General features: G+C 40.9%; 1 pseudogene; it reads left to right on the forward strand.

Annotated features, from left to right (window-relative positions):
* LOC120239357 overlaps nt 1–18,629 on the forward strand; it is a 79,907-nt pseudogene extending 61,278 nt beyond the window's left edge.
* The last annotated feature ends 8,391 nt before the right edge of the window (nt 18,630–27,020 follow it).

The following is a 27,020-nucleotide window of genomic DNA, read 5'->3' on the forward strand; positions in this document are numbered from 1 at the left end:
TCTATATATAAAATTATGAAAAAAAATACTGTAAACTACTATTTTGATAAAGTCAAAAGACATAGATATTTTCTCTACTTAAGTGAAATTAAAATATCCATTCAGAGCAATAAATGTATACCAGTTAAACAAACTCTATTAACTTTGAGGGTGGATGTTGTAACAAAAGGTTAGTTTTAGGTTCAAAAAATCCTTCTTCTAGTTAACCCTCACCAGAGCTGCACACACAGTGGCCTTGCTGGGCCCTGTGCAAAAACTTAAGAGTCAGAGGATGGGATTGAAAGATGAGTAGCTCTAAATTCAAACCTCTGGAATTAAACCTACCAGGTGGGAGATCTTGGGGGGTTTAATAAACCTTTTCTACTCTCAGCTTCCTTCTTTCCTGTGGAAGAATGAGCAGCAATAATTTCTACCTCACGAGGTTGCCATGAGTCATCGATGAGATCCTCTAAGTCAGGAGCCCTGCGCAGGGACAGGCAATTATTACAAGAGCAATGCTTGTTGTTTCCCACCTCCTGCCAGATTAATTAATGATCATTACTTAGTAAAGTCTTGGTGAGATTGATTATCTTTGGCCTCACTTCATTGTTGGAACCACCAAGTACCAGATGTTTCCATTTCTTCTACATTATAGAGCAGATAACAATAAAAGCAAAGCCTCAAATTCATAGCCTGGCCTTTCTTGGTTTCTAACCCATGTTATTTTGCTTGTGGTTGCCCTTTGGAGGCTTCAGGTAAGAATACTTGTAGTCAGTCTGCCCTCATACAATCTTTCTTTCTTTTCTAAAGGTTACTTCTTTAGAGAGAGACAATGAGTGGGGGAAAGGAAGAGAGAGAGAGAGAGAGAGTAGGAAGAGGGAGTGGGGGGATAGGGGATCTGAGGCGAGCTCTGTGTTGATAGCAGAGAGCCCAATGTGAGGCAACAGCTCATGAACTGTGAGACCATGACCTGAGCCAAAGTTGGATGCTTAACTAACTGGCTGAGCCACCCAAGTGCCCCTCAAATAATCTTTCTGATAGGAATTTTTCACTGATGTGAACGCCTTCCTCTACCCAAGCTGGCCTCTTTATCTCCCACGAGACATTAAAATTTTATTTTCTTCATGCTCCTTGCTCATATATCCCGCTTGTCTAGAATAACTTTACTTCTCTTTCTGCTTAGATAATCTTACTAATCTGTCTTCCAGTCTGCAGCTCACCTGCTTCCTTGATGAAGCTCTTCCTAATATTGCGTCTGGAGTGATCTCAAGTTCTTACATGTTCCCAGAATGCTTCTGGCACTTTATTACTCATCTGACATTCAACATTTGCTGTCTTCTATTAAACTAGTAGAGTGTGGCAGAAAAACCCTGGCCTAGGTGTCAGCAGACCTGAGTCCTGGGCCTGACACAAAATATCACACACTCATTGTAACCTTGGTTTCCTTGTCTGTAAAGCTGAGGTAATGAGACTCAAGTGAATTGCTTTGACAACCAAAAGAAATGTTAAAACATTTTACAAGTAATAAAATGTTATACAAGAGAAGGCATTATTACTGTTACAAGCCTGTATGTTTTATTGTTTTCCCCACAAATACCCAGCACAGTGCCTGAATATAATATAAAATATCAATAAAATAAATGAATGAACCAACCAGGATTTCCGGAGCCTCTTCTGCCAGCTTTGGGAACTTCAGCCTGACATTTGAATTCTGTTCACTCTTTTATAAAATAAATGAGAGGATTTGTCTAGAGTCTAAACTACTAGGTCTCCACCCAAGGTGTACAATGGAGACACCAGGGGAGCTTTGAAAAAATGCACATGCCTGGGTCCCGCCTTAAATCAATCCAGATTCTCTGGAAGTAAGGCTCATGCATAGGTATTAAAACCCTTCCTTTTTAATTAAAAAATACAACCTTATAGAAAAGTTGAAAATACAGAATGAAGAACTTTTACCCCCCTGAATCATTAGAGCAAGTTGGCCACCGAATTCATCACCCCTGAATACTTCAGTGCGAATTTCCCGTAAACAAGGACATTCTCTAACACAGGTGCAACATAACCATCAAAATCAGACAATTAACACGGGTCCATTCAAGATCCTGTTCAAGTTTCACCCATTGCTTCAAAAATGTCTCTTGTAAACTCTGCCTGTTCAGAAGCACACCTTGCATGCAGCTGTCATGTCACTTTAGTCTCTTTCAGACCAGAACAGTTCTTCAGTATTTCCTCTACTTTTATGACCTGGACACTTTTGAAGATGACAGGCCATTTATTTTGTAGAATGTCCTTCCACTAGGGTTTGTCTGATCCTTCCTCATGTTGAAATTCAGGTAATGCATGTTGGACAAGCATATCACTGAGATGATGCTGGTTCTTCCTGTCAGAAAGTGTGATTTCCATTTGTGCCACTGCTGATGAAGTTCACTAGATGGTTTGATTAGGGTGATGTCAGCCAGCTTTCCCACTGTGAAGTTAATCTCTCTCCCCTTTGTAATGAAGAAAATAGTTTGTGGGAAGATCTCCTAAAATTATGTAAGCCTCTTGTACCTTATCGAACTTCATGTATTCATTTATTCCCATCTGCATGTTTTCACAATGTTTTATTTTATTCAGTGAGTTTTAATACATTACTATCATTGATTATTTTGATGCTCAGTTGTCCCCAGTTTGGCCAATGGGAGCTCCATGAGGCTGGCCCCTGTGTCCTTTTTCACATGTCACCGGAGTTCTTTGAGCGCTTCTGGCTGTCTGGTGAAATAAGTTGTTCCAAGCAGTCAGAACATCATCAGATACTTTCTGCGCCCCGGCCCTGGAATCAGCCATCTCTCCAAGGATCATTGTCTCCTTTCAATGCAGACAGTATTTGAAGCCACGCTCAGGGTGCTAAGTACACTCATTGCTGTTGGGCTATCATGGCTCTTACAACCTGCCAGGATACAGGCAAGGAATGTGAGAATCTATGAATATGTGAAACCCACACTTTTATATCTATTTATTTGTATCTCTTCTATCTATATATTTTGAAACCAAGAGTTTTACACTAATTCCAACTCTAGTCCAATGCAACAGGCTTATCCGGGTTTTCTCCCTTTCAATATTTGTAACTCATTCTCATGTTCAGGAGTTTAGGAATTTAAAACAAACACCAACAATCTGGAGATTTTCTTCACTTTCATTGACTGCCAAACTGATAATTAAAATCACAAAATAATTGAACACGATACATCTCTTTTTTTGTAGCTCTATTACATTAAGGTTCTTTAAAAATACACAAGCACACACACCCCTACGCATTTTGAAGCTAAGAAAAAACCCATTGTACCAGATATTTTAATATTGTTTTTATACAAGTGTATGGATCTGTGCCATTTTTATAACCATTTTATTGCAATTAAAGCATTGTCTTCAAAGAGTAAATTCTTTCAAAATATCATAGGAAAAGTGATCTTTCACGTTTCAAAACCAGAGGCAGCATACATAAATAGATCTGTCTCTTGTCGGGAACAGTGGAGCAGAAGTCCTTGTACAAGATGGGAAAAGTTGTGCATTCAGCAATCCGTGATGAGCACACATTGAGGCACACAACACCATGCTGGAGCTCTGTCTGTCTGAAGGACACCCAGAGATGAGGCTGTTTGTGTTGGTAAAGCTTGTATCAGTCACAACAGAGAGGCAGCGGTTACTCTGGACAGAGACAGTTATTTGGGAATGTTCATGTCATGTTAGTTGCACTTTGTTTCACGTGCAATATTCCCTCTGGTTGAGAGACCATTTTTATTCAGAGATATCACACCTTTCATTCACAACATACTCAAGATCCGGACAGTTGTAAGTAGGGTCTGGGATGACCTATCACAATTTTCTGTTGAAGTAAATACATATCTTTGAGGTATGAAACTGCCAAAGAGAAATGTAATCATGGTTGAGAAATAAAAGAAAAATTTAAATTCTCCCTTTGTGAACTTGAAATTGCTACGATCATGCGTAATTTACTGGATTGCCAATTTGGGTTCATTCTTTGTTACCCAAACATTCTTTACATTTTAATAATTTCATACTTCCTATCAGTATAATTCTAAGTATCCTGAGTAGTTCATATCTTTCTCACTACCCACCTTTTATATTTTTTTAATCTTCCTTAAATCCAAGTTAGCTAACATATAGTGTAATAATGGTTTCAGGAGTAGACTTTAGTGATTTCATCACTTACATATAACATCCCCTGCTCATCTCAACAAGTGCCCTCCTTAGTGCCCATCACCCATTTAGCCCTCCCCCCATCCACTTCCTCTCTAGCAACCCTCAGCTTGTTCTCTGTATTTAAGAGTCTTTTATGGTTTGCCTCTCTCTATGTTTTTATCTTATTTTGGCTCCCTTCCCCTAATTCATCTGTTTTGTTTCTTAAATTCCACATATGAGTGAAATCATATGGTATTTGTCTTTCTCTGACTGACTTATTTCACTTAGTATAATACATTCTAGCTCCATCCAAATTGTTGCGAATGGCAAGATTTCATTCTTTTTGATTGACGAGTAATATTCCATCATCTATATATACCACATCTCCTTTATCTATTCAGTCGATGTACATTTGACCACCCATCCTCTTTCTTTATAGATGGTTGAGTCTCTAGGGTATGTACCACATGCATGCATTCATAGTGGATGTTATCTTATATAAACAATGATTGCTTTAGCTCCTATGTCTTGGCTGGGTATTCAGTCACGCATTAATTTCTAACCCATCATGCCATTCAGTCAATCATCCATCAATTAATAAGAGTATTTTTAACCTACTAGCTTTTCATTAGGTGGAAAAATCAGCTATCCTTAGAACTTCTTTGGCAGTGATAGTCAAAGTTTTCTTTTCAAAGATTGAGGCAAACAGCAGAAACACACTTTTGCTTTTAAATTTTAAAGGAGATGATTATTCAATGACAAGATTCTAAAATATATATGAATTCCATGATTAAGTTAGCATAGCCCAGTTGGTAGCTGGTTGTTTTGGCTCATTTGCTTAAAATATCCCCTGGGGGTGAGAGGAGGTAGAAATAGATGTCAAGATTGTCCTAGAAAATGATTCATCAGTAGTGTGAGGCTATAAATGAACCATTTTTTCCATATAGAGTATCTCGTCATCTGCAAAGAGTGAAAGTTTGACTTTCTCCTTGTCGATTTGGATGCCTTTTATTTCTTTGTGTTGTCTGATTGCTGAGGCTTAGAAATGAATCATTTTTGAAGAGATGGGACCATTGCACATCAAACAGATTTTGAAGTTAATAAGTGGAAAATGTGGGGAAGAGTATTTTACAAAATAAAAGAAGGAGAGTGGAATTTTCTCTGAAGAGAAAATAGTAAAAATGAAACTAGAATATTGCTCTGAAAGAGTATTTTTATATAAAGATAATTTCTTGCTCATATTTGAAATGTGTGTAAGACAGTTTATTTTCCTAATAAGTCAGCTGAATGGTCCAAACTATACAAAATTATACTGTTGTATTTATTAGAGGAGCGATACTACAATAAAGAGAATAAAGAGAAGCTTTCTATATTTTAGGAATTTCTAACCATGCATTTGAACTAAGCTGAATCTGTCCAAAACAACACAATGTTCCATTTGAGATCTGAAAAAAAAATTAGATATTTCTAGCAAACCTTTAGGTGTCCTAGGAATTGCCCCATCTCTGTGGGTCTTTTCTGACTTATTCAGAAAAGGAAGTGCAGAGAAAGTGGCCCTGTTTATAATAAGACCTCTATTTTTTGTATAAAACCAGTTAAGTAGAGAACATTGCATCACGCATGAGAGAACCTTCCCCTGGGTGCGTCTATAACCGACTACAGAGTGCCATCCACAAACTCTAACAGATGCCCACTAGAGGAGTTCCAGGCCCTAACCTCCCTCTAGTCTCTTGTGTTAATGAGGACTCTTGATGCATTTTAAGGCACACTAGTGAGCAGCCCTAAATCAGAGCTCGTCCCGTGGAAGGAAACTTTACAATGGGTACCGAGGCCAGTTGGTTAGAATTCCAGATGTGGGGCCAGTACCCTGCCTCTGACCAGCATCCATTTCTGCGCTCCACAGCTGGTCCATGTAAATGTGCCATATTGCCGCCCATCTGCTCAGAGAGCACACAGTGGCACATCTCTCTCTGACAGTGGACCGTTTTATTGAATGCTATAAATATTGAAATTCATAGGCATGAAGCAGCAGATTTTTAATGTTACTTAGAGAGACATTTGAGCCCCAACCTTTGGCAGAAGCATACACTGTTAGTATCTCAGTACACTGTGCACCATTTGGTTCAGAATCATGAACAACTTTTCCAGAGATTTCATGGCTCTCCAATCCCAGGTAAAATGAAGTACAGACCCTGAGGGATGATATTTAGTGTGAATGTCACCCTGCATACAATGTGCATTTGGGATATGGACTTTCCAGCCCTGTGCTGTGTTAAACCATATGTTAATGTTTTTATACTCAGAAAAGATTAGATTGGGGACCTATAAAGTTTCAAAACTACAAATAATAGGCTAACCATGGCGAAACGTGAAGCATTCCTTCAGCTGATTTTTTTCCAAAGTCTCTGCAATTTTCATTTTTGAAATGGCAGGGCTAGGTTTTGTCATAGGAAACCAGCTTATCCATATTTTATAAGCTAATATGTGCAAATTTTGTACCAGAGAGTAAACATCCCCATTAATTTGAAATTACTGGCGTGTGATCCAGATACCAGATAGAAAATGACTTTGTGGTCTTTTTCCCCTCTTGACCAAAGAATCCCAGGGGCGCCTGGGTGGCTTAGTCGGTTAAGCGTCCGACTTTCGCTTAGGTCATGATCTCGCGGTTCGTGGGTTCAAGCCCCGCGTCGGGCTCTGTGCTGACTGCCAGCTCAGAGCCTGGAGCCTGTTTCAGAGTCTGTATCTCCCTCTCTCTCTGACCCTCCCCTGTTCACGCTGTCTCTCTCTATCCTAGAAATAAATTAAAAAAAAAAAAAAAAGAAGAATCCCAAGCAAATTTTGGGACAAAAAAGGAAGTAAATCAAAGCACAGGAAAGGAGAGGGTATCAGCTACCTAGTGTGGTTTTGACTTCTGAGGTAATGCTTTTTGTCCTTAATGAACTGTGAGGCAAAGCAAAGCTGTTAAGACGAAAACAGACATGGTTTTTATATCATGGCCCTTTCACTTTTCCTTCAGTTCTGCAAAAACCCTAAAGAAACAGAAAATGCCTTTCCAGCAATTGTCAGGGTTTTAACTACAGAAGCGACTCACTCATTTAGAACAGTAAGTAGTTGGAAGAGGACACAGTAACATTCCCAGTTTGGCATTTGTTTATCCCAGAGCTGCTAACAAAGCTAATGTGACAACTATTAAAAAAGAAAATACTTTTCCTGCCTAATTGATGTAAAGAATTGAAAATGATCAAAATCCAACCCGAATTTCAATTATTCTTCTGGCACGTACATTTCTCAAGACTGTGATGCTTTTTAACTTGGCTTCATTATCATTTTCCGATTGCTCTGTGGTCTTTGAATTTTTTAAATGGCAACTTGCGTCTTTATTACTGCAGATGTAGCATTCCAACAATAAGCTGTGTCATTGCTCAAGCATTTCCCTGAGTTCCCAATCAGCAGAGTTATGTAAGGTGGCAGGTTAATAAATGCGACACACTGAAATCATTTGTATCAGACTACCTCCCCTTCCAAGCCCTGACAGATGCTAAGTCCAGCTGGTAAAAAAGTTTATAGGCGAGTTGGATCTGGGGTCTTCACACACTCCACAATGTTGGCTACCAATGCTTGTTTTAATGAGTCACGGATTGCCTGTTTATCTTCTGCTCCCTGCTGTTTCTGCATTTTCTCTTCCAGAACAATCCTAGAAACACATGCTGCTACAGACGCTGGAGCAATGTGTGTAGACATTTGAGCCAAATTGTTATAAAGAACTCTTTCTTCTCTGATATGAAAAAAGGAGCGAGAATTGCACATTGCCTAGCAAATCGTTATCTCAGATGTTCACTGTGACACGCTCAATATGGCCTAGCAGAAAAAGTTGGAGACATTTGCAACCTTAACAACTACACAAAATGACACTGTAATTGGCGGGTTTTGTTGTTCATGTTCTGGCTCAGCTAAAACTGCTCTAAACACTTTGTTTAATGATGTTACATTATGACAACACATGGCTTCTATACAGCGAGTCATCATGTTTAACATGCGACTACACAGGAAAAGTAGTGAGTAGCCAGGAAATGGCACCGGGAGTCGCTCTTCAAAGTTCTTGCCGTGAACCAAAAATGATTAGTATGACGGCTCCTGATAAGGCCTCTTTTCACCAAAGGCTCATTTAAGTTGGGTTCCCATTCTTAATGGTTTAAGGTGACTTTTCTAGGAAAGCCCTTGGTTTGAATGTGTATGTGTTGGGAGAGGAAGTATTGCATCACAATCTTTACCTTTAGCCGAGACTTGGGAAAACAGCTTAAAAGAAAAGGAAGGAGAGAAACACATTAGTAAGATCGTGCCTTAAGCAAATTGCTCTCTGAGATTCAGGAACTTTTGTTTAAACTTCAAAACAAATATTATATACATATATATATATGTTATGTGTGTGTATATATATATGTGTGTGTATATATATATATATATATATATATATACACGTGTGTATTATATATATACACACACACACATACACATACCCTAACCTTAACCCTAACCCTAATTGTGTGTGTATGTGTGTGTGTGAGTGTGTGTATAAAACAAGAAAGTGCATATTCTTCTCCAGATAGATTTGTGAGTATTCTGTTGGCCCCCATTCTAATAAAGTTTCTGATCATCTGTTGGATGTCTGGCTTTTGCTGTCTTAGAAAAATTCAGTGGAAAATAGATGCCACCTCTATCTGCAGATATTTTGATTTATAATAGCATGGGGAGATGAGAGAGAAAAACAAATGTAATGTAGATATATACAGTAAAAATGCAGACGTAGAATAATTTTGATGGAAGAATTCAGCTAAAAATTATGATGGCAAGTTGGAAAATGTTTGGTGTGACACTTGTGGGAGCATTTTATATTGGGAAGAATTTGGGAAAGGAAGGGTTGGGCAAAGAAATATAAAATTGTATTCTGATGCTTGGGATCTTCAGGGAGAAGCCTGGTGAGAATGGATGCTGGATCTGTGATGAAGCAGAACATTCTGGCAAGCTGATCTGGAACTCTGGGAAAGGCATGGATGTCACTGTTAAAAATAATCATGTTTTGGGGTACCTAGCTGGCTCCGTCGGCAGAGCATTCCACTCTTGATCTCGGGCTCATGAGTTCAAGTCCCATGTTGGGTTTAGAGATTACTTAAAATAAATAAAATTAGATGGTGATAATTCCACACATACACAATAAAACCCACTGACTTGTATAGTTAAAAAATGAATTAAAAAAAAAAACCATCCAATCCAGAAGAAATTGGGAAACTGGTGAGTGGCATGAGGCAAAGATATAATGTGAAACATTCATGAAGAGACAGAAGTAAAAGGACAGGAAATGTGAAGTCATCCAAAATTTATGTTCTGTTTGAACATCATTTCTTTACCTCCAAAAATCTGATGGGACGTCTTTCCCACATACCACTCAGTGTACCTTATAGAAGATCCTTTGTGAGAAGTTATCATTTGTATTGAGTTTTAGAAAATACTTCATTTCTTTAGATAAATCTGCATTTTTATTTTAAATAACCAAAGACACAACACGATGTACTATATTGCCATTTTAGATGTCAAAAAACTGATACGCAATTATTAAGATTCTTAAGCAGGAATCTGAACATTCTCTTCCTTCTGACTCTCTCAGGACATTTCTGCTGTGCTTCATCTTTAAGTCACCTCAGTGACTTTCAGAAGATGAGTACAAAGTGAAAGTCACTGATTTCTTCACATTGCAGGACAGTGTGCAATGAAAATGTAGCTTCTTTATTTTTTTTAAAAAAAAATTGATCTAATTGTCTTTACAATGACCTAATGGGGAGAGAGAGGGGGAAAATAAACTGTATTTTAGCAAACTTCAGTATGTTTCGATAATTTAACCACCTCTTTAAGAGACTTAGTCTCCTTAGGTAAATATTCAGTATTTGGGGGCCTTTGGTGCCCCTCTCCAACACGGCATCTGTGTTTTTAAGGAAGGGTGCTTACACCGCCTCACATTAGATTGGGAGATGTCTGGTTATTCTCTCTTGTCCTCACTCCTGGCCTCCATCTGCTCTCCAGTGTGTCCCAGAAGGCTGACCCCTGAAGATGCTGTCTCCCAGACTCCCTTGCTTTGCCGGTTGGCTTCTGTGGTGTGGGGAATGGAGGAAGAGGGGAGAGGAGAGTGTGGAAGGGAAAAGAAATGGGGGCATTTCTTCCCTGCTTCCCTTTGCTTTTGCATTAAGTCTCTGGCTGTGTGCCTCCATGATTAGAGGCTGGCACATTTCCAGTTCTCCGTGGGTGTTGCTTTATCGTCCGTGTTTTCTTTAGCTCAAGGGGGAGGAAGGGCACCCTAAAGCTGATAGAACCTGGGCTGTCCACTGATGCTCCCTCGACTCTGCCCCGGGTGTCTTTACTGAAAACCTTCATAGCTGTGCCAGCTCTTTTATCTGCCAAGGCCTTGGCGAACTCAGTGGTGTCCTTCTACCTCCTTGCTCTCCTTTGTGAGAGCCATTGCTCCTTGGCTGCTGCTTCCTCTGCTTTATTTGTAATTAAGACCTGGCGAACACGGACACTGTTCTCTCCCAACTTAACTCAGGGCCCAGTGGTCCACCCTGGCCAACAGGGCTACTTTGGCTCTTGTTGTCACTCAAGACCCCCACTAAACGTCTACTTCCTTCATCTCAGCTTCGGATTTAGACTGTGAACTGCAGAGTCCATAGTATTCCTAACCCTTTGCATATCTAGAAGGCACTGGCCTCTCCCTGTAGAAACCTTTCTTCAGTCTCTTCAACATACTCCTTTTTCTAAACTTCAAGAGGGGAACGTGGAATATATGTCTCCCTATCTGCTTTTCTCCTTTTTTCCCATCACTTTACCACGCAAAAAAAGTTGGGTTTCTCCTTTCCAAATCTTACTGGAATTCTCCCTGATGTTATATTCTTTTCCTTTTCTTTTTTTTTTACAGTAACTATCGTCTTTCTATTTTTCTGCAGCTACAATGATGGAATTTTGCTAGAGAATTACAGGAGAAATACATCAATTTAATATTTCCAAAGTATTAGGCTATCTATAAGATTCTATGTGGAGAAAAGAATTTAGCCAATGGACAAGAAGGGAAGATCCTAACACATAACTATAAGGAAATACAGGGATATCTGCTCATATGCAATGTCCGTGTTTCTGAAAAGCCTTATGTTCTGCAAAATCACAAGAGATATGCTAAAAATAAAGGGGCTTTTGGGGAAAACAGGGTTGGGGCAATTTTTCAAAACCCACAGAACTTATAAGCAGAGCGTTAGTGACAACAATGGCAATCCTAGTGAGAATTCTGGTACAGGGGCCATGCCATGTCAGAGTCGGCTAATCCCCTGTAGCCTCAAACCCTGGGCTCCTGCTTCCTCCTTTGAAATGTCTCATCAAAATTAATAATCTGATCCAAGACATAGATTTCTACATCAGTCAAAAGGTTGTTGTTGTTTTTTTTTTTAATCACAGATGGATGTTGTCCATAGTTTCTTCATCTGTACTGTTGGTTTCCCAGATAGTTCTTTTTTCATAAATATTTGTTTTTTTTTTAACTTTTATTATACAGTTTTATTAACTTAAGTTGATAGTTTACATTATCACTTACTATTGGTCTTGTACATTATATGGGTTTTGACAGATGTGTAATGACACGTATCCACTGTATAGTACTGTACAGAAAGATAGTTCTACTGGCTTTAGAAATCTACGTGTTCATCCCTTCCCTTCCTCTCCCTGCACCATGGCAACCACTAATCTTCTTTCTGTTTCCATAGTTTTGTCTTCTCCAGAATCTCATACAGTCAGAATCCTACAGTATTGAGTCTTTTCAGATTGGCTTCTTTCACTTAGCCATACGCACTTAAGTTTCTCACACGTCTTTTTATGTCTTGATATCTCATCTCTGTTAGCACTAAAGAGCATTCTACTGTGTAGACATACCACCATCTATTTATCCCTTTACCTACTGCAGGACATCTTGGTTGTTTCCACGTTGTGGCAATTATACATAAAGCTGCTATAAACGTCCATGTGTAGTTTAACATAATGAGAACATTAGGGACAGAACTAGACACAGCTTTCTCTAAAGGAAATGGCTGCTGTCAGATTTTCAACTTCTTTCTTAGGAGTTTCAAATGCTGAAAGGACATGAACTGTGAGGCAGTTTTTGGCCTTGACTGTATTCAAAACATTAAAGTTTGAGGGAAAATGCATATAAACTGCATGTTTTCTTCATTGTACCGATTCCCTGCCAAACGTCAGATCTAAGGTGTTCTTGTATACATGGGAAGCTTGTGTGGGGATCTTCTGCCTTCCTGTTTCTGTCCCTGTCTTTCCACAAGTAAGCATTTCTTACACCCCGAAGAGTACATTGACTGTGCTTAAGAACGTTAGTGATCTTTCCATCATTCAGCAGTGGAATCTTTCTTATCATTTATCTTCTCTGACTAAACCCAATGAAGACAGAGGAACAATCCTGATCCCTTCAGTGGTTTGATAGTATCTATGCACTCAAGGCTTTCTGTGTTTAATTTTCTAAAGTGAGAATTTCCCTGTCTCACTCTGTGGCTCATACATCATTATCTTAGCTGCTTCTTTCTTCCTTCCTTTCTTTCTTTTTGAGAGAGAGACAGAGAGAAAGAAAGAACAGAGGAAAGACAGAGAGAGAGGGAGATAGAGAATCCCAAGCAGGCTCCGCACTGTCAGCACAGAGCCCGATGTGGGGCTTGAGCCCATGAACTGTGAGATCATGAACTGAGCTAAAATCAAGAGTCAGATGCTTAAACAACCGGGCCACCCAGGTGCTCCTTAGCCGCTATCCCCCCCTTTTTTTAAAACTATAATTTATTGTCAAATTAGCTAACATACAGTGTATATAGTGTGCTTTTGGCTTCGGGAGTAGATTCCCATGATTCATCACTGACATGCAGCACCCAGTGTTCATCCCAACAAGTGCCCTCCTCAATGCCCATCACCCATGTTCCCCTCTCCTCCACCCATCAATTCTCAGTTTGTTCTCTGTATTTAAGGGTCTCTTATGGTTTGCCTCCCTCTCTGTTTGAAACTGCTTTTTCCCCTTCCCTTCTTCCATGGTTTTCTGTTAAGGTTCTCACGTTCCACATATGAGTGAAAACATATGATATTGTCCGTCTTTCTCTGACTGACTTATTTCACTTAGCATAATACCCTCCAGTTCCATCCACGTTTTTGCAAATGGTAAGATTTCATTCTTTCTCATTGCCAAGTAGTGTTCCATTATAGATATAAACCACATCTTTATCCATTCATAAGTTGATGGACAGTTAGGCTCTTTCCATGATTTGGCTATTGTTGAGAGTGCTGTTATGAACATTGGGGTACACGTGCCCCTATGCATCAGCCCTCCTATATCCCTTGGGTAAATTCTTAGCAGTGCTATAGCTGGGTTGTAGAGTAGCTTTACTTTTAATTTTTTGAGGAACCTCCACACTGTTTTCCAGAGTTTAACCCCAACTTAAAAAAATATTTTAATATTTCATTTGTCACTTGATTATCTCTCCAGACTTGAATTACTTGCCAACTGGAAGCAACTACAATGGAAATAAGACGTTTGTCCCCCACCCCACCAGCATGGAGATGTCACTCTTCTCCTCAGACATGGATCCTCATGGTCATCTGGAAAGTGGGTGAAAGCAGGGACCTCCTGTGTGAAGCACCTGGAATAGTGTAGTAGGCTCTCAAGCATGTTTGAAAAGATTGTTACAAATTATTATGATTGATGGCTACCTATGGAGCATTTTCTCTGTCACCCGCTCTGTGTCAGGCATTTCATGCACTTTTTAAAAATCTTCACAACCAGCCCTGAAAGACAGAAATTACTCCAGTTTTTTGAGAACACTGACTCAGACTAGAAAGTCCCATGGCAGCTGGACAGTGGCAGAGCTGGAGTCTGTCCCCGGGTCTGCCTGGTTCTAACAGCTCTCTGCCTTCCTCCACCCAGCTCCACTGAGCAGTGCTTTGCCAGAATAATGTGTGAGCATTGCGTCCAAGTACAGCCAGGGCCTGGTCAGGCCGATCCTCCCTTGCCATGTGCCGTGGGCTCTACCAAGTAACCGCAGGACTGTGAGTGGAATGAAGGAGCCAGTGCCCAACATGGATCAGTGTCATTCCAAAGTGAGCCAGGTTTTGTCTTAAACTGCTAAGACGTGTCAGTAGTTCAAGGTCCTTGAATTCTTCATTTCCCTGTGCTTCCGGACGGTTTCATGGCAGCCTGGATCACATCTTTCTCCTGCAGGCTGTATAAATATGGCCAAGCTATTCCTTTACACATAAAAGACGCTTGTGTTATACACAAAGGATGCATGCTGCATCCTATTGTATACATATAAAAGACAATTTATCAAAACGTCCAAGAGTGTCACTTAACGAAGATAAGCTTCTGAGTATTTACGTCCTGCTCTTTCATATTTTCACAGTCAAACAGTGCTGATGTGTACTTGAGAAGCAGTAATACATGGAATAATATAGACTTTGGAGTCAAGCAAATTGGGTTAAAATCTGAGCTCTGCGACAACAGAACAATTCAGTAGATTCTAGAAACTTTAACTCTCCCAGCTTTACAATGAAATGATCTAGTCCATATAGAGTTTCAGGGAAGACGATGGGTAATATCGTATGTAAAGCGTTCAGCATGATGCTGACACATCGTAATCATAGTTACCAACATTTAGAGTGATCCTTATGTCTCGAACACTTAACTTCCTTAAAGGTCAAAACAGCCCCTATGGGGGGAATGTATTTTTGGTCTCCTCTTTCAGGCTTGAACACTGAAGAACAGAGAGATTACATATCCTGTCCAAGGCTATGTCCACACCTGTCCACACCCCGAGAAGTGGGAACCAGGAATGTGAATTTAGACAGTTTAGCTCCTGAAGCTTCTCTCTTAATCATGAAACAATACTGCTAATAGTACCGTTGTCAGGAACATTCCTTGCAGTCCTAAACACCTAGCAAGCGTGGGGGATCACCTCTCCCTTTCCTTATTATCAAGATGTTCTGTTTTTATGAATTGCTTATTTTAGGATAGTTGCTATTTAAAACTCAAAGGAAAACACAGGCTCTCCATTAAATAAATATTGACTTGAGTGCGACATCTCTTGTGATCAAGTATATCACCGTTCCTCCTTCTGTTTTTAACTATTTTCTTCAATTCCTTTGGTCACTGGTCTCCCATCTAAACAAGTAGCATCTGGCCTCTATAGGAAGACACTTATCCTAACATAGTTTTCAGGATAATTAGGCCCAGAATCATATTGTTTTGTAAAAACATCATGCTTCTTGGCAAGAAATAAGAAATCTTTTGCTATTTTTTTTTTTTTATTTCTAGGAGAGAGAGAGAGAGAGACAGCGTGAGCAGGGGAGGGTCAGAGAGAGAGGGAATCACAGACTGAAACAGGCTCCAGGCTCTGAGCCGGCAGTCAGCACAGAGCCTGACGCGGGGCTCGAACCCACGATCCGTGAGATCGTGACCTAAGCGAAAGTCAGACGCTTAACCAACTAAGCCACCCAGGCGCCCCATAAATCTTTTGCTATTAATGAAAAAAAAAAGGAAAAGGAAAAAACCTTCCTCTAACATGGCCAGAAGTTTAAAAGACCCATTTCTAGCCTACTGACTGATTCAAAGTGCTGGGGATTTGGGCACCTGGGTGGCTCAGTCGGGTAAGCATCTGACTTCGGCTCAGGTCATGAGCTCACGGTTCATGAGTTCGAGCTCCGCGTCAGGCTCTGTGCTGACAGCTAACTCAGAGCCTGGAGCTTGCTTCACATTCTGTATCTCCCTCTCTCTCTCTGACCCCGTCCCCTGCTCACGCTGTGTCTCTCTGTCTGTCTCTCTCAGAAATAAATAAAAACATAAAAAAATTTCAAAGTGCTGGGGTTTCACATAAGAAATACAAAGGACAAACATTTTCAATAATCTTGCAGTTATTTACAGAAAATTTAATTTCTTCTTTCAGCATGGGAAAGTATGCACCATCTTGACAAATGTCCAAACACCAAATTGATGTTCATCCATTTCGACAATGGGTGTCATATATTATTTAACATATGTCTGATACAGGAGATAGTCCATCATCCTCACTACGTGTTTAGCTAAGAGAAATTCTGATCTACATATTCCACATATTCTCTTAAAGGAACCATCATTAATCTAGACGTTGACTGTTTTTCTCAACTACTTCGCTTATAAAGAAGCCTGCGGGTTTTACATTAATGAAAAAATAATTATTTAGAGCAATCCCCGATGGCTGTGATCTCATTTCACTTAGGTATTTCAACGGCATGCTAATGACAGGAAGAAAACATACATATAAAATATTGTAAGCATCAGGTTGGTAGGAGAGACTACGTTTGGCTTTTGACCATGAAATCTTATTCTGTGGTTGTCTTCCTAATGGCATCTCTTGAGGCCAGTGGCTTTGAATTCTCCCAATTGTATGGGTCACTCTGGCAGCATTGACCAAGTAGAAAATATTCAGCCAGAGAAAACAATAGCAGAAGTCACCCTGTAAGCGCCCTGCCTTCTATATCATGCAATTGACTCCAGGGCTCCCCACTAACATGTCACTGTTTGACCAGTTTGCTTTAAAACAGCTTAATTAGCTGAAAGGAAAGCTGTGTCTGAGCGTGCCTATGAGAAAAAAACAAAACAAAACCAAAAAAGATCTCCCTTTTCAGAAAGCTCATGCTCTGTCTTGTCGGAAATCTTTGGTTCTGAAACCAAACAACATTCCTTTCACACGCCATCGAGTCCCTGACAACAACTTGTCCTGGGTGGAGAGAGCACTGGTTTGGAGTTGTGTCCAGGTGGGTGTTTGGGTTCAGGTTGTCTGCACCCAGGGCTGTGTGGGACGCATTCTCCGTGGCCTGTGGCAGCGCTGGAGGGGGTGCTTGCCAAGGGCACGTGTCCATTTCCCTTACCCTGCAAAGGCTAAAACTGGCATTACTGCAGGAAGACTATGTAGACCCTCTGATCAAATTCTGCTGAATTCTGTTGCAGTGTCAGTGATGTCCAAGTAACTAACGCTGAAAACCACCTCATATCCCTTGGTTCGTTGGCTTCTGATTAAAAATGTTTACAGTTGTTCAAGAGAAGCAAGTCGGATTTCATTCTGGGGACGTTATGACAAAACACCTTCGTCATAAGACTTGAAACTGTGCCTGATTCCACATGGCCCTTCTACCAATGTGAGCACCATCCACTGTCTCTGGGCTTCAGCCTCGCAGTGAACAGTAGGAGTTATACGTAGGGTCCACCTGAAATTCCTCACTGCAAGAGGGTATTCACTGGCTAAGAGTATTTTACTGGCTTTTTTTTTTTTTTTTTGCATGGACGTTATGTGGCTAAACCCGCCTGAGACACACAGGAAAACTGTGTTTTCACTTATCATGATCAGGCAAATAAACAGACACTGCCCTGATTCTTCTGGGGCCCGTGGAAGCAGCTCCAGAAAACCTCAACCCATGCAAAGGAAGAGAGAGACCCATCTGCCCCTTTTTTGTCCCGTTCCAGAAAGCTTTTGGATTTGTTACTCCTTCTTTATCTTCTTCTTTCCCCCCAGACCCACAGCAGAAGATCCCCACGGTCCAAAAAAAAAAAAAAAAAAAAAAATGCAACTGCAAGAATCAAATTTTTCCAAGAAATGACCACTGCAGTGTGGCCTGCCTACCCATGCCATTTCCTCCCCAGGCTCCCCTGTCCACGGTAATGATCTCAGGAACACACGAATTTCCTTCTTCGAAGTTATAATGAACACCAAATTCCAACCAAAATACATTTGGGTTTTCTTGTTTGTTTGTTTGTTTGTTTGTTTTTTCTTTCGTGGTTGTTGTTGTTTTTATTGCGCGGAGCTCCGAAACTTGGTGAAGCTCCGTAAACCGCGGTGTGTGTGGCCAGGCTAAGTGGAGAGAATCTAAACTGTGGTTTGCAAAAGACCCCAAAAAGGTGATGACACCCTTCCTAAAGTAACATTGGATTTTAACCTGCAATCGTATCTCCATTTCTTTTTTCTAACGAAGAGAAAGATGACTAAATTAGGGGGGAAATAGTCTATAATTAGCAGTATAAATCTTTCACCGAAATCAGGAGGTCACCAGATGAACGGATGCAGACTTCAGGCACATCTGCTCTTTTGGCAACCGCTGCCCTCTCTGAGCCTTCTCATTGGCTCACGCTAATCATATGCGCGGCCTCCTGGAAGCGATTTGAGCCTCCCAGGGCTGCCGGGCACAGCCACGCTGCAGTGCTCAACGCACGCAACCAGGCCAGCACCGATGAGCTGCGTGCCGCTTTTAAGAGGCCACTAGTCTTGGACGTGCCTGGGGGCAGGCGGCTAGGAAGAACCTTGCGAGACTCCGAGGAGCACGGTTCCCAGGCCTGGGTGGCTGGAGAGCTGGCTGTAACCGCCTGATCTTTTCAGAGAAGGAATTAGTGCCCACAAGGTGGCATCAGTGGCACCAATTTCAGAAGGGAGCCCTTAGCTAGGTAATCTTTGGGGGAGGGGGGAGGTGCCGGTGGGCAGCGCAGGGCAAGGACCAAAGACCATCCTTATGAAATAACTGAAACCTTAATGAAGCTGTTTCGTTTACTAGGCAGAAACAACAGAGAGGAGGGGCAATTCACTGGCTATTGTCTGTCAGGCAAAAGGCCAAAGGCCAAGGGCCTTGGACAGAACTAGCTATATAAATTAATAATAGACGCTGGACACCATACTGCCATCCAGCACACTGTTATAAAAATGATCTTGGTTGTAAACTATTGGCTTTCTTAATGGCTAACCATATGACACCCGCCTTCCGCTCCAGGCTGAGCATAAACTGTGCATCTGCAAAATTCTGAATTGGGAATGCAATAATGAGCTGCTTCTTGTTCTTAAAAAGCTGCGAAAATATTGTCTGTATGTATAGAAACCTAGAGGAATAAGACACTTGTACTCGAACCTTTTTTTCCCCCAATAATGCAGGGTTGAGGGACAGAATATAGCCCCAGATCTTCACATTCGTGGCTGGTTTCTTTCTTCTCATATTCCAATAAATTTCCTTTCTATTAATTCGTGATAGCTCTACCTTTTCTGTGAATCTTTCTTCTGATTAGGTAAGATCAGCAGCCTCCCTGAATTACGCAGATACAGAATACGATGTAGTGTATTCTTCTAGAAAACAATCCCTCATGTTTATTAAGTATCCTAAGCATAAACCCTTCCTTATATTATTTTCATTTTGATAACTGATTAGTGGGAATTTATGCTTAGAATTTTATGTCATCTTGCATTTAAAGAAAGATACATGTGTCGATTTTATGGAGCTTTTTGATATTAACTGAAGCTGCCCACTTACCTGGCTGGTCCAGCTTCCAAGGCTAGGGTCACACTTGATGGACCTTGCATTGGGCAAGGTGCCAAGGTGAGGGCACAGGGCAGTGGAGAATGTCTGGAGCCCTCTTAGCAGGAAAGGTCCCAGAGCAGGGGTGACCCAGGGCTGAGCTGCTCCTGAGGGAAAACCCTGGAGCCGTTGTGCCTTGGCACCATTCAAGAAGGGGAGAAAAATGATCTAGTGTGCTTGCAAGCTCCTCCCATATTTAACTATATTATTTACTCCTCTCTCACCTTCTCTTACTTTCTCTCCATAAAGAGTTGGTGAAGACAATTCGGCTGTAATATGCTTCTAGTGTATGTCTGTATTATGGTATTTCTTAAAGTCAAGAATATGACTAAGACACCTATGTGGGCTAGGTATTTCACCAAGAAGTGCATTTATGCCATGGCAGATGCTGCCTTAGGATCTTTCATGTACCAATAAAATGTTCTTTAGTACACTTTAGAACCGTATACTTTCTGATGCATCATCAGATACCAAAGGTAAACATTTCCTCCTTCCTTCCTTCCTTCCTTCCTTCCTTCCTTCCTTCCTTCCTTCCTTCCTCTCCCTTCCTTCTTTTTTCCTTTCTTTCCCTCCTTCTCTCCTTTCCTTCCTTCTTTTCCTTCCTTCCCTCCCTCCTTCCCTTCCCTTCCCTTCCCTTCCCTTCCCTTCCCTTCCCTTCCCTTCCCTTCCCTTCTCTTCTCTTCTCTTCCCTTTTCAGGCTCTATGCCCAAAATGGGGCTTGAACCCATGACCCTGCGATCAAGAATCAGATGCTAAACTGACTGAGTCAGGCACTCCCAAAGTTAAACATTTCTAAAATTAATATGTTATTTGTTTTTGTTAAAGGTGCTTCATTATATATCCTGATCTCTGACTTATAATGTGATGAAAATATGATCTTTATTTTTTTAAGTTTATTTATTTTGAGGGAGAGGGAGAGAGACAATCCCAAGCAGGCTCTGTGCTCACAGCTCACAACCATGAGATCATGACTGGAGCCAAAATCAAGGGTCAGATGCTTAACTGACTGAGCCACCCAGGCACCCCCAAAATGTGATCTTTAAATTTCTAGTTTAGTAAGCTCTAACTTCTATGTCCTCACTGAGAATAGGTCAGTGCACAAGTTGAAGGTGTTCAGCACAATGACTTGACTTTCATATGTTGTGAATGACTGAGAAAACTCAGTCTTTACCCAAAAACATAAAAGTGTCACAATTTAAAATTAAGTAATTTGGGGTGGAGGCGGTTATATTTTTAAGGCTATTTTTTTTAATGTTTATTTTATTTTTGAGAGAGAGAGGCAGAGCACGAGCAGGGGAGGGGCAGAGAGAGATGGAGATACAGAATCTGAAGCAGACTCCAGGCTCTGTGCTGACAGTTGAGAGCCTGACGTGAAGCTCAAACTCCCAAACCTCAAGGTCATGACCTGAGCTGAAGTCAGACGCTTAACTGACTGAACCACCCAGTGCCCCTTTTTAAGGCTATTTCAAAAAAGCAGTTTTAACTGGCAGTTAGTTTTGTTAAGTTGGGGTCATTGTTAAATGCATTCATGCCCATCTTTTCACTGGTGAAGCTTTAGCCATAAGATATATATATAATAACATGCAGTGGTAGATACATTCCACAGTTTTGAAATATCTCTATGCAGATTAATATAATAGAACTTCAGACACTACTGTTTTAGCTTGCTAAGAAACAATATGAAAATATTTGTACTTTTTGGTATGTCTGGCCTGGTAACAATTTGTATAAGGTATATATGTATGAGAGGGTGAATTAAAATATTCTAAAAGGGCAACGTATTATGGTCTATAATTTTTTTATTTCTTCCTTATTAGCAGTAAGCCACTTATTTGAATACATGCTCATTTAATTTTAACAAAAGGTATCAGATTCTTATTTTATTACCTTTGTTGCTTATTTTTACTCCAACTTGGATTCTTCAAATTATTTAAGATTTCTCAAACCTCTGACATAGTCCAGTCATTTAGGGCAAAGACAGAATCTTCTTTCCTTTGAGCAAGCTAAGCATAGAAGAGACATCCACAGTGTGGTTGGGGTTACCTGACCGAGTGAATCAGGGTTTGAGGTAGCAGGACCCCACCCTGTGTAGAGTCCCTTGTATGCAGCACGTGTCATCGGTGTGGAGCTCCCAGACCCCGGGAGGCTGGCAGTCTCCTCTCCAGGGGCACCTGGGATCTATCTCAAGATAAAATAAAGGCAGCTCAGGGCCTACAGTAAGAGCCTTTGTCTTTTTGTTTTAAATTAAGTTTTTAATTTAAATTCCAATATAGTTAACATACAGTGTTATATTAGCTTCAGGAGTGAAATATAATAATTCAACAGTTCCGTACATCACCCAGCGCTCATCACAAGTGTCCTCCTTAATCCCTGTCACCTATTTCATCCAGCCCCCAGCCCCCCTCCCCTCTGCAGTTTGTTCTCTATAGTCTGTTTCTTGGTTTCTCTCTCTCTCTTTTTCCTTTGCTTTTTTTGTTTTGTTTCTTAATTCCACATATTAGTGAGATCATATGGTATTTATCTTTGTCTGACTGACTAATTTCACGGAGCGTTATACTCTCTAGTTTCATGCATGTTGTTGCAAATGGGAAGATCTCATTTTTTATGGATGAATAGTATTCCATTGCACATATACCACATCCACTTTATCCACACATCTATTGATGGACACTTGTGCTTCCACAATTTGGCTATTGTAAATAATGCTGCTGTAAACATAGGGATGCAGAGGTGCCTGGGTGGCTCAGTCGGTTGAGCTGTCTACTTTGGCTCAGGTCATGATCTCTGGGTTTGTGAGTCCGAGCCCTGCATTAGGCTCTGTGCTGAGAGCTCAGAGCCTGGAGACTGCTTCAGAGTCTGTGTCTCCCTCTCTCTCTGACCCTCCCCCACTCAGGCTCTGTCTCTCTCAAAAATAAGTAAATAAACATTTTTTAAATAGGGGTGCATATATCCCTTGGAATTCATGTCTTTGTATTTTGGGGTAAATACCCTGTAGTGCAATTACTGGATTGTAGGGTAGTTCTATTTTTAAAACTCTTTGAGGAACCTCTCTACTGCTTTCTACAGTGAAGAAATCTTAATCTTTTCTGAGGCACTCCAACCCCCCCACCCCCAACCCAGGGCCCTAGATAGCAGGTGGGATCTTCCTGCAACTTACAAAAGGGAATCTCCCTTTCCCAAGACCTTTCTGGTAGTTTAAACAGAGGAGGGAATCTATATCTAAATTTCTGTTCATTCTCTGCTGGGATGGAACTGCACAGATGATGAATAACTGGTTTGCCAACCTAAGAATGCAACAGGAAACCCCACAGCTGTGAGAGGACTTGTCTCCATCCTTTGAGGCACATGCCCTTTCTCTTCTGAACTGCCAGGGAAGGACGGAAATCATACTTTGATGATGCCCACACTTGCAACGCTAGCTAAACCAAAAGTCAAAAGGAAATAGATAAGGGAGCCAGGTAAGGGAGAAAAGAAAGGCACCAAAGGAACTTCCAAGGCATTGATTTCTTCCCCCTCTGATGCGTCACTCTTCAGCACACACAGGCTTACAGCATAATGCCTGGTACAAATGCAAAGGAAGCAATTTCTCTTTTGTAGCATGGACGTGCCACTAACCGTGCTGAAATGACCTTGAAGATGCCGTCTGTGTTTTATATGGAGGAAAGAGTGGGAGATGAATCACCTGTGATGTCCCTTGTTTGCAGAAGAAAAGGAAGGTAATTTATTACCTTTTGATCTCAATCTATAGAAAGGTAAGAAAATAAATTTGATGATGAACAACCTGGAGCCTGTAAACCCGGCAGCATATAAATCCGTCATTTCCCAAGCAGATCCCCGAATGGATCTTTTAATGAAAATGCTCCTTTCATACCGGTGCAACCTCTCACAATAAGGCAGGATTTCAAGTCAAAATGTGTCCGCTGTGATGCCGACAGCTGCCCAGTGGGATGGGGCCATATAACAGCACTGCAGGCATCCAAGGGACATCGGTTCCCGACCCCTGTGTCAACCTCTAGAGTTCCCAGGGTCGGGTCAGCATCCTAAGGACGCCTGTGGTCTCATTCTGGGACACCTCTGGGGCATCCCACAGAACAGCGTTATTCTTTGCCCAAAGCGTTCCCAGCCCCATTTTGTGGCTTGCTTTGTAGAAGGACACCGTGAAGCATGAGAACAAACATGACTGGAGGTTGGGGCAGAGATCGCCGAATCATTGAGAAGCCCTGGAAAAGACAGGCTTCCTCTCTGGGATGGCTTTGGTGGGAATTATGGATTCGTCCCAGAGGAATCTGAGATAAAGATACCTTCTTTCTGCATCCCACAAAATACAGGGGCCACACGGATTGCATATTCACAATGTAGATTTTACTTTTTCAACCATTTGGCCGACCCTGGATTGTCATCTGTAAGGGATATGGCAAAGTATTACATTATTGCTCAACTTTTCCAGGGTCAGATTCCAGGAAACCCTGGGCTTAGCAACAGTACCAGAGTAAGAGAAAGATGCTATTAGTCCCCAAAGTCTCTGTCACAGACCCCTGGCCCCAGAACGATACACTTTTGTTCCTTAGGAACTCACTGGGAGCCTTATTGTCCCTTAGTTTGGGTGTGTTTTCCTGGCCCGAAGTAACACTACAGAGGGGAAACTGATGGGTGCAAGCTGTCAAAGAGACAGGTGATGTGATGCTAACATTCTGCTCTGAAGAAAGGGAAATTCAGGACTGAATTATCAGCTCCCATTAAAACAAAATACACTTATCTCTGGGGAACACTCCAGGTCACCAGGACACGTTCAAATGATATCACTATGTTCAACATCCTCAACTTTCAAAGGTAGAAATGTGCAATACATACTTAGAGCTAATTTCCATGACAAATAGGAAAGAAAACAGCTTTTTGCATAAGTAGTGAAGTTTACGTTATTATACAGTTTGCTTGTGCAGAGCATGTTAACCTTTACATGTGGATACTCAAACGCTGCACTTTTTTTTTTAAGAGCTTCCAACTATTATGCTTTGAATGTTCTTCTCAGAATAAGTTAATATATCTAGTTACTGAAATGATAATCACCCTAGAAAGTGGTAGACAGATAACTGCCCTTTCAAGGCTTCTGTATGTAAGGTGAAAAATGGAATATGTTCTTTTCTATGAGAAGAAATGCTTTTCTTCGGAAGGTGATGGTGAGCTTTGCCTTCTTACTCACTGAAAGGGCCTGCAGGAACCCGGGTACCAATCCGTCCTTCAAACGAATGCTTCCAAGATGAAAAGCGTCCACCCCCAAGGTAATTTCTTTTTTTTTTTTAATTTTATGTCTTTATTTTGAGAGATAGAGAGTGAGCAGGGGAGGAGCAGAGAGAGGGAGACCCAGAATTGGAGGCAGGCTCCAGGCTCTGAGCTGTCAACACAGACCCTGACGTGGGGCTCGAACCCACAGACTGTGAGATCATGACCTGAGCCAAAGTCGGACGCTAACCGACTGAGCCACCCAGGCACCCCCCCCCAAGTTAATTTCAATATCTAGTTTAGAAAACATGGGAGAGAGCCTTCAGATGCACTATTTAAAAAAACTCAAATAGAAACAAAATCGCAATCTTGAAAAGATGTCTGCATCCCCATGTTCATAGCAGCATTATTTATACTAAGCAAGACGTGGAGACAACATATGTTTCCATCAACAGATAAAGGGATAGAGAGAACATGGAGTATATGTATACAGTGGAATATCATTCGGTCATAAAGAAGGTTATTCTATCATGTTGTAACAACACAGATGAAACTTGAGAGCATTACGCTAAGTGAAATAAATCGAACAGGAAAGACACATCCTGTATGGTCTCTGTATACTGTATGTATGTAGAATTTAAGAAGAAAAATAACCAAACTCAGACAATGAAGAACAGATTGGTGGTTGCCTGAGACAGGGGGAGGGGTCATGCAGAGTGGATAAAATTGGTGAAGGTGGCCAAAAGACACAAACTTCTAGTTACAACTAAGTCCTGGGGGTATAATGTACAGCATGGGTGACTGTAGTTAGCAATACTGTATTAAAGTTGCCAAGAGAGTAAATCTTAAAAGTTGTAACTGTGTGAGGTGATAGATATTAACTAAACTTATTCTGGTAATCATTTCACAGTATATACATATATCAAATCAGCATGTTGTACACCTAAAACTAATGTTATATGTCAATTATATATCAATTAAAAGAAAAAATTAAAAAGTTACAAGGATCTTAAAAAATCAAATAGAGTAATAAATATTGTTATAAATCCCTATTCTATTACACCCTCCTGTCATCTGCAATGGCTACTGTACATGATAAGACAAAAACAAAATTTCCTCATAAATCTCTTATCCCGCTATATGTTGCAGGGATTTTAGGAATGTAGTGTTATTTTAATCAAAAACCATTGCTTACATTGTGGAACATGACAGGGAATTTTTCCATCTAGGTCTTTTATTTTACTCAAAATTTGTTTTAATGTTTATTTATTTTTGAGAGAGAGAGAGAGACAGAGCATGAGTAAGGGAGGGGCAGAGAGAGAGGGAGTCACAGAATCCGCTGCTCCAGGCTCTGAGCTGTCAGTACAGAACCTGATGGGGGGTTTGAACCCACAAACTGTGAGACAATGACCTGAGCTGAAGTTGGATGCTCAACCGACTGAGCCCTCCAGGCACCCCTATTAATGTTCCTTTTTAATGGAAGCTTTTTCCTTACCTTCTTAATAATCAACCCCTATAGTGCCAACTAGAGGAAATTAGGTGGGCATGGGCATGTGTTTTACACCTGGAGAGAATCTGAAGAGCGCATCTGCTCTGGGTCTCTGCTTTGGAAATGTGAGAGGTACCCACTTCACAGAGGTAGTTGAGACTTGGGGAGACAGGAAAAGACAGCAAAGTGGCCACATGCCATGTTTTAGACCTCTCTGTGTTTGTGTCTCTACTAACCTGTTAAAGACCTCATTATTTTAAAGGTATTATACAGTCTACCGATGAGGGTGATTTTTCTAAAATCAGAATAGTAACTGTCTCTGTCTGCCAGAGCTGTCGAGAGCCTTTAAAAGAAGGATATATGTAAATCTTGGTGCCTGCCATTCTAGTGTTATTTTGTGGCCATAAGCCATGCTTGTAGGGCAGAGAGAAACAATGTCATTTAGCTACTTTAAAAAATAGAGGACTTTTGAATTAGAAGTCATCTTAAAAATAAAACCTTATTGTTTCCTTAATGAATGAAGTAAGGCTGAGAGGAGTAAAGTGACTTGCCAAGATTACCCAGCTAGTTAGGGATGGGAAGGAGATGAGTGCCCAGATCCCTCATTCCTGCTTTAACGCGTCTTTCCACCATGTTGCAATATGCTTGTTTTTAAATCCAGTGTGTGTAGCTATGAAGACATACTCTAAGACCCCCTTTGGGAATCGATTAC

This window comes from Hyaena hyaena, unplaced genomic scaffold (assembly GCF_003009895.1).
Source record: "Hyaena hyaena isolate Hyena2069 unplaced genomic scaffold, ASM300989v1 scaffold_229, whole genome shotgun sequence".
Lineage (NCBI taxonomy): Eukaryota > Metazoa > Chordata > Mammalia > Carnivora > Hyaenidae > Hyaena > Hyaena hyaena.